Raw genomic sequence first — 9655 nt, 5'->3', positions numbered from 1 at the left:
GGGTTAATCTTGGAAGGCTCGGACCTAAAATGAATCTGTAGTGCAGACCACGACCTATTACAAAGACTACAAAGGACATGGCTTAGTGAAGAAGACCTTGGGAGCATGGTAATACAATCAAACATTTCTTCAAAAAGTAAAACTATAGGGTCAGAGTCCTTGGGGTTGGTTCCTCAGAACTAAAAGGATTGGTTTCCTTGGAGTTGGTGCTCCTAAATTCAAGGTTGGTGCCTTGATAAGATAGGGTCGAAGCCATAGAGGTTGGAGCCTCATCAAAGTTCAAGTTGGTGCCTGTAAAAATTATCAAATATTGTATTCAATCCTTTTTTATATTTAATAAAATAATTTCCTTGATTAAAATTGTAAAGAATCTAAATTGGTAATAATAAGAATTGAAAAGAAATATTGATTCTCCCCCCTCTCAGTATTTCCAACAATTGGTATTAGAGCCAGCTTCTTCATAATCAGCTTGACAATTGGAAGAAGGATTCTTAGCTACAATGAAGAATCAAGAAATGACAGGAAGGATTACCTTGTTCGATGGTACAAATTTTGGTTTTTGGAAAAAGAGAATATCTTACTAGTTAATTTCCCTTGTACCTGAATTTTGGAAATCTGTTTTGAATGGGTAAAATGACCCTTCCACTCTTCCTACTATTCAAGATGAAAGGAAAGTGTACATTGAAAATGACAAAGCCGTAAATTCCATTACTAGTGGAATCACTGATTCTGAGTTTATGAAAGTCTTGAACTGTGACTCGGCCAAAGAAGTAAGGGATAAGATGGTTAGCTTATATGATCAGGATTCTAAATTTAAGAAGGCAAAGCTTCAAACTCATAGAAGAGTGTTTGATAGTATAAAAATGGATGACGAAGAATATATTGCATCATACTTCCTTCAAGTAGCTAAAGTAGTCAACTCTCTTAAAGGATTGGAAGAAAAGATTGAAGAAGACATTGTTGTTCAAAAAGTCTTAAGATCTCTCCCAGATAGTTTTGACTCCAAAGTAAGTGATATAGAAGAAATGAAGGACCTAGATACCCTCAAGATATATGAACTTCATGGAATTTTCATTTCCTATGAGATGAGAAAAGGAATCCCAAGTTCCAAAGATGCAACATTCAAGGCCTCAAAATAAGAAAGGGGGAAAGGATGGAATACCAGTAGTGATGACTACGATGCTGAATTCAAATTGGTGCAATTTGTATGAATACTAAAGAAAGGATCCAAGCTAAAAGGTAAGCACCCTCTTATTTGTTTCAAATGTGGAAGAATAGGTCATTATGCTGCAAAATGTCCTCATAAGCATGATAGTGATGATGAGGAAGAATAAAAAAGGAGGATATACAAGAATAAATGATTTACTAAGAAGAATTTCCTCTCTACACAAGTTGAATATGATGAGGATGAATATGTGGTCATCAAAAAGACATTATCCAAAGATACCTTTCATCACAAAGGAAGTAATGATGAATCAAATGAAGAAAATGACTATGCTGGAAGCAAAGAAGTACTATTTATGACGTTCATTGAATATGATGAACCAAGACAAGAAAACAAAGTGGATACAAATGAATTATTAATAAATTCCATTGAAGAAAATGAGAAGTTTTGAAAGAAGGTCATCTCTCTTAAAACGGAAAAAGAGGAAGCTAAAAGAAGGGAGGACATCATGAACAATAAACTAAAAGAAAAGGAAGACGTATGTAAAAGACATGAAGCTGAAATAGTATCTCTCAAGAAAGAATCAGAATTAATCAAAAGAATTTAGCAAAGTTCTCAAACACTTGATCACATTCTCAATGCTAAAAAATCTCAAAGTGACAAGTCTGGGATTGGTTTTAAAGGAGAATCATCAAGTACTAAAGATAATGGAAGACACTATGCCAACTGTTGGGCGCGGGATCCCACAAGGGCAGTTTTGGGGCTTAAAGCCCATATTTTGGTCCAATTTTTGTAATCTTAATGTAAAGACTCCACATTTTTTGGTCACGGAGCACGTAGTTGTTAAAGAGTCAGAGGGTTGTCCACCATTATTTTGATAATGTAATGTCGGTTGTAAAAGATCTACCCATGGTCCGTGGACCATGGGATTGTATAAATAGAGCGAAGCTCTAAGTAGTTAAGGCATGATGAAATAGACGAAGGAATCAATGATGGAATGATGTATGAGAGATAGCTCTGAGTATAAGTCTAACTTTTGGGTCGTAGCGTAGGTAGAGGCTCTGCAGCTGAGTGCGCGGACCCCTACAACTGAGTGTGCAGGGAGAGTCGAGTCTGTAATCGTGTGGAAGTATCAATAAAGAGAAGTATTCTATAATTTCTGCGTTTTTATTTCCTGTTTATGCATCTGTTATATTGGGTATGAATTTCACTTCTAATGTTTATATGATGCGTGAATGTGTATAACTATATTGGTTAAGTGAACAAAAGTAAGAACATCTATTTACGTGAAGCTAACTAATATCTGTTAGTAAGATAAGTAATATACTTAGTGTAGTTTGGGAAATATCACAATTCGCTTCCCTAACAACGCGAAAGAATATCAGCCCCTGGTTAGGGCTGCGCGGAAGTCGATTGTAACATTTCGCGAAGGTAATGAAGGGTACATCAGATAGATAAGCAACCTGCGTAAAGGCAGGTATAGTTGGAATCAAACGACATCACTTCCATCTCAAGGGTGCGTAAACTTGGTTCCAACATCCCCCCATACTGCTTCGGGTGAGACTTCAGTCCACGCTTTGCGGGTTGATGCTGAAAGGGCCAGTAGTGTAGGGATTTGTTTGGCTAACTAACGCTGAACATGGGTCAGGCCCCCACAAGCCAACAAATGATTCGGTTGCTGGGACCAAAATCTGCATAAGAGATGTGTGATGTCATATCACTGGAATCCAACTAAGAAAGAAATTGAAGGCTGGTTGGACATAAGGATTCACGAATTCATGGTGCAGGAGAACAAAAACTTGTGACTGTCAAAATAACAATGGTTGGACCAATACCTATATACAGACATCCACAAAATCTTTTTCACCTCTTTCCCTACTGAGCTATATGAGTGGATCGCGAAGTTAGCAAATAGCCAAGAATGGTGGAAACTTGACGGTCCTATTGTTTGGACCCCAGAGCTAGTGCGAAGGTTGGAAGCATCAAAGGATAAGATCGTGCACATCGTCGACCATTGGCTCGATCACATTATAGGAGGATTTGTTACTGAGTTCGCGGTCAACACCTCAGTTAACTATAGCGAGGCAGAGCGATGCTTTTTCAAAAGACCGCAGGGTAAGTACGTAAAATCTTTGAATACTTGGATTAAAATGCTGTTGTGCGAACAATGGGTTATGTAGTTACCTTGATGTTTGGGAATACGCGAAGTGGAAAAGTTACATAAACGAAGGAAATAAGGGTCTGGCGTATAGCCCCTTGATTTCACCACCGTGAAGGGATGAGGAAGGGATAGCGAAGGTCTCTTCGCGAAGTGCTATTCAATTGATAAGACATGGATTTCTATGAATACCACCTCCATCTTCACCGCCATCACCTCCAACTTCGCTTGTACCACCTCCACCACCACCGTGATTCAATATGGAAAACATAGTGAATTTGCCTTTGTTCAAAGGCTTGGAAAATGAGGAGCTGGACAAATTCTGGTTCATTGTGAGGGCTGTATGGGAAGCTCAAGGTGTTATAGATGATAACATAAATAAGGAAACACTTGTTAGTGCTCTACAAGATCACGCGCTAACCTAGTATATAAAGTACTGCAGCGATAACCTGAATGCTAGAGTAGCGGACATCCAAACAACACTGAATAAGGAATTTAGCATGGCTAAATCTGAAACGCAGTCGATTGTGGGATTCAAACAGATCACAAAGCTACCAAGCGAGATGCCTTGGGAACTAGATCAGAGGTTGAAATGTACAATCCGCAAAGCCAACATGAATTTGACAGATGGACAACATCACAAGTGGTTTGTAGCCTTGCTACTACCACACTTAAGGAGTGCACTATTGCAGTAGAAGATAACAACTCAGGTGGAGGCCTTGGAAATTGCCATGAGACTACGTGAGACCCCGATGCAGGATCCTAATCTGCAAACTTTCTTCTTTCTACCCTTTATTTATCCTAACATTTCTTATTCACTTTATTGTCCTGTGCATTTGAGCTTGTTGACCCTTTATTTACTTTTCTTTTGACAAGAAAACTATCTAATTCTAACCTTATAACTTCCAATGGCTCAGATTAAGCTGATGACCACATTTTTATTTCTCTACCTAACTACTGATCTGCCAAGGTTAAATAATTTGGCTAGATCTTTATTCTCTATCTATCAACATGAAATTTAAAGCATGAATGAGTCAAGATTAAGCTATTTGACCATCATGTATTGTGGAATTTATGAGAAGCTGCACACAACCTTATTTTTCATAATAAACTAAAAAGTAGCGGCACTTGAATTTTCACACTTTCATGATTTGTTTTATTTCTATTTGGGGTTCATATTTTTCACTTTTTTGATTTTTTCTGTAAGGACCACGATTCAGACTAATTACATTTTTTTTTTTTTCTCTAAAGTTAACAGCAAATATAACCAGAAAAGAAACGCATTGAAATTTCAAATTTATTTAGCACACACATTCCTGACACTCATTTCAGGAAAACATATCATAACATTTACATATGTTTAACTAAGATCAATAGTAATGAAATACATGTGTACCATTCACCAGAAAGAGAGACTCCGCTTGCTCTATTGTTACTGGTATTCCCTTGTAGCCGGTCACCTCCGCGAGTGAATGATGACGCACTTGATCCGAATGCGAAGACCCACCGGTTAACTTTCCAGCCTACTCCTTGGGTACTCTTCTTCCCCGCGGACCCCCGAGCTGCAATGGGGTTGTACAATGGAGGAAAGCACTAGCTGGTAGGGGAGAGCACACCTTGGCTCAAGAGTCCCCTCTCTAAAATCCTCTACCTCACCAAACTCACTATAGCTTCGTAATCACTGCTCTGACATCATCTCATCCATCCAACCATAGGGTTCCCAAAAAAAGTCCCTTCTCCCATGGCTTGCCCCTTCTTTTATAGGAGTCCTCATAGGTGACACTTGTCATGTCATGCATAATTAATTATTTTTTTATAATTCAATAGCTTGATTATTCACCCACCCATGTGTCATTCTCACATCAAGGGTCTCCCAAAATTATTTACTTAAATTTTTATTTAAAACTAATATTTTCCTCACCTCAACAAGATTCCTATTTCTTCTCCTAGTTGTCTCTTTATTCCCCCTTTTATTCCTTAATTTGTGTTCATTACTTGAAGTCAATTAATGAGTCAAGATTTTATCCCCAATCTACTCCCTAATTTAACTCAGGTTATCTCCTAGATGGATATTCTTATGCTGGTTGTTGACACATGGAGCTTCTCTACATTTCTCTAAATTTAATTTATTATTCTCATTTTAATTCACCTTCCCCTTTTCTTAATTAGGTTTAAATTAGTTTAGGATTAATCTTTATCCTTACCATTATGTTTGTCTTTCCCCTTTTTCCTAATTAAACCACATAATCTTCCTAGTATTTTCCAAAATGGGAAGGGTAGAGTTTTTAAGGTACTCTATTTTAATTCTTCCTATGATCCTCCTTATTCCAAGTTTTATTTTTGATTTAATTACATTGGTTTCTAATCATCATTTACCCTTGATGTAAATTTACCTAGTTTTCATTCCTTGCTTATATTTATTTATTATTATTTATTTTTAATGATTCCAAGGATGCCAAGTTTGGTTGTGCCCTTCAAGAACTTCCCTAGAAGTTCCAAGGGTGCCACACCTAATAGCTTATTTGTGATGTCAAGGGTGTTAGTTTGGTTGTGCCCTTCAAGAACTTCCCTAGAAGTTCCAAGGGTGCCACACCTAATAGTTTATTTGTGATGCCAAGGGTGCCAAGTTGGTCGTGCCCTTCAAGAAATTCCCCTGAAGTTCCAAGGGTGCCACACCACTTGCCCTTCAAGCATCCAGTGATTACGAGGGGAAAGTATAGTGCAACGTCATAGACCACTATCATCTCTTATGTTGCCTGCTATAGTGAGACTAATGGTGTCAGGGATCAAGGAATTCGCCTTGATGCGCGCCCCCCGGTAAAGTCCTCATGAGCGACCCAACTTTGGAACCTGCCCTCATGGCATCGTGATCTTCAAGGCGAAGGTGTTTCAACCCTTCCAGCCCAAGTCACGGCGGGAGTGCTAGTGGGTGAGATCAGGGACTCTGTCCCACCCCTCCCATGTAGTTCCATCCACTTGTACAACCCCATCACCCATATGTGAGTCATTCGGTCAAGAAACTAATATGTGCCTGCAACCATTAATATATCATCAGAATATAGTTAAACATATATGGCAGATTCCAAGATCGACTTAGACTTTCAAAGATAAAGTAATATAAAATTTCATCAAACCAGGTGTCATCGACATGTCATATGCGATTGCCTCTGATGGTTTCCTGCCATACTCAATAATCATCAGTAACAAGGTTTCTCAATGTTAGTCAATTATCATAATAGCATCATTAACAATTCCTGGTCATTCACATCATTGTCCATTGTAAGTCTGAACTAAAGGAAGTAGGTAACATAGGGGACACATCCCTCATGGCTATCATCAATAATCATCAATGGAAACATACATATTCATTAAGCTATCAACATCGTAACATCGTAGAAATATACCTATCCATAAAATTTATCCTCATTATGCTTTTTGTAGAGCGCATACATATTCTTTACTACCCTCATCATAATTTCAAATAGAGACCAACTTAACTATTTAATATTGCAATCATCAGAATACTGATAGATAAGATGCATAGCCATTCATGCTACCATAATATCAATGGAAAACATTCATAAACATCACAACCATGAATATCTCAATCGCTAATAATAGTGTCATGGGTCCAGATCCTCAATCTGAGGTCCTCGAAGAATAGAGTTTCTAAGATAATGTCGTATTAGGGTCAGGAAACTAGAGTGGGCACTACATACACCCCCTCTTAACAATGGACTTCGTCCCGAAGTCCTTAGAACATAAAGTAGAAATGGCAACACATAATCTTAGGAACCCTTCCTGAAACTCTCGCCAACCTTCTGGTGGGCAGGTTAAAATTTTCCTAAGGTATCTATAACACGAATTCCGTTATAACTGAAGGACTATATCTGGGGAACATTGCAACCCACTTTTTGTATAAATGTACAAAACATACATTATAGATATTATTAAAATTAATAGTTAAAGGAAGCGTCATACATAAACTTTTCCAACAAAATCATCATAATCAAAATCACAACTAATTAAAGCAACAACTAATAACACCCACCTTCCTTCAAATGACAAATTGACTAAATTAGGAGAAATCTCTCTAGTTTTATTCATTCAATCATGCAATTAAGATAGCAATAATTTTGTATTAACTCAAATTCATAGGGGATGCCTATGCCTTTTTCATAGGAGGAACTACCCACCTTAAGCTTGGACTTCAATATTTGTAATGGTCAATAATAATTGTGTTAATTATTGTTTGATATTTCACCTATGACGTAATCCACCTTTGTTTACCATGTTCTAAATCTTCAATTTTGTTAGGAACTACAATCAGTACTTTGAAAATAAACATATGCCACTGCTTGCTAGGGGGACCTAACAATGCCTACTACACCTTCTTAGAGACTTGATTTACCTTCATGATCCATGTTCTGAAAGTTCAATGTTGTACAACTACCATTAGCACTTTAAAATAAATACATACCACTCCTTTCTAGTGGATACCTAATGGTACACACTATCTAGAGATAAAAAAAAGATGTTAACTACATAGAACGTAATCATCACTTGCAATGAATGAGTAGTCCAAACCTTCATCCCTTCAAACCCAGCTACCCTACTTCCTTTCGCTAGGGTAAGCGAGTGAGGCTATCTGGGGCCTATCTTCATTTAATCCTACTGAATCTAATGACAAGGAGTGCAATATTGTTGCAATCTTTAAAGGTGTTGTGACTATTAAGGCTCTTAATTTCCTGGTGATGAGGAATGCATATTCTCGCAGTTTGGCCATCCAAGCTAATGGAAGACAAAGCATATAGCAAGTTTCACTAGTGACCAAAGATGGCAGGCAGACATCATTTACCAGTCTTTGCTTGATTCCAAGCAGAACTAAAAACTATATGGATTGAAGCCTTTAAGGTTGGATGATCAATTGCAGCCGCATCAATTCATTAACAACCTGGAGCATAGAACCAAAGCCCAGCTGCTGTGGTTCCAAAAGTAGCTAGAAATATTCTTAAATGAAGCTTTCCTATCAAGATTTGACGCCCAGATTTGCAGCCGCGTCGACCTTTTGACAGAATGAGAATGAAGTTGAATCATTTTGTTCAACAGGGTTGCCATTTTTAGCAATCTTGCAAGCTGTCTTTTTAACTTACACAGCCATATGCACATTAGGCTTCAATGGATTGGGTCAAGGAATTCCAATGAGACATGGAATGGATTATAGACAATGAGGAGCCTCTTCCCCCTCAGAGGCTTGACCTTTGCATATGCCTCCAAACACTGTGACAAGCTATTGTCTCATTAAACTCCAGTCCTCAAGAATGTTTTCCTTGATGAAGATAGAGATGGCATTAAACTCCAGTCCTCAAGAATGTTTCCCTTGATGAAGATAGAGATGGCATCGCAATAGAAGTCTTAAGGTGAAATGCATCAGAGACCATTCAAAAGTAAAAGCTTGTAATCTCCTCATACATAAAGACATTCTAAGAAAAAAAACGTGTTTAGGACAGACAGACATAGAATCTCTACAGTCAGAAACATGGGATTAAACAGCATTTGCCAAAATGTGTTTTCCTGCCATACTAATAAAATACCCCACTAAAAATGGCCAAAGCTAAAAGATATATTCCATAATTTAGTATGAACCTGATGTTAACTTATAAGCAACAAGCTCTGGGATTTTCCATCAGATGTTATATTTTTGGTTAGCAGACAATAATGGGAACACGAATAGGATCAAGTGATCAGTATTGCAAATTCTCGCAAGAATGAAAATAAATTGTTTATTGTTCTAAGAATGCAACCCAACTATTGCAGCTGATGCTTTTGAGACCAGGGTTAAAGTAATTGGTGAACAATAATAAATCCTGCAACTAATGTTTCTGAATCAGAAAGTACATAGAACTCTGTGATTGCTTATTTTATTTGCAGCTGATGCTTTCCCTTGTTTTTCATGTCAGTAACAAAGTGTTCTTTTCTGTCTGGGATTTATCCAAGTTGGAAATGATAATATGCTCCACTTGCAGACCACAACATACCATAGAAATAGGCTTTTGTCATTTGAAGGAAGATGGGTGTTAATAATTGTTGCTTTAATTAGTTGTGATTTTGATTATGATACCAAGTGTAAGGACCACGATTCAGACTAATTACATTTTTTTTTTCTCTAAAGTTAACAGCAAATACAACCAGAAAAGAAACGCATTGAAATTTCAAATTTATTTAGCACACACATTCCTGACACTCATTTCAGGAAAACATATCATAACATTTACATATGTTTAACTAAGATCAATAGTAATGAAATACATGTGTACCGTTCACCAGAAGGC

Source organism: Pinus tabuliformis, chromosome Q, assembly GCF_031772625.1.
Source record: "Pinus tabuliformis cultivar Carrire ecotype Pingquan chromosome Q, CPIR1, whole genome shotgun sequence".
NCBI lineage: Eukaryota > Viridiplantae > Streptophyta > Pinopsida > Pinales > Pinaceae > Pinus > Pinus tabuliformis.
This window is presented reverse-complemented; position numbering follows the sequence as displayed.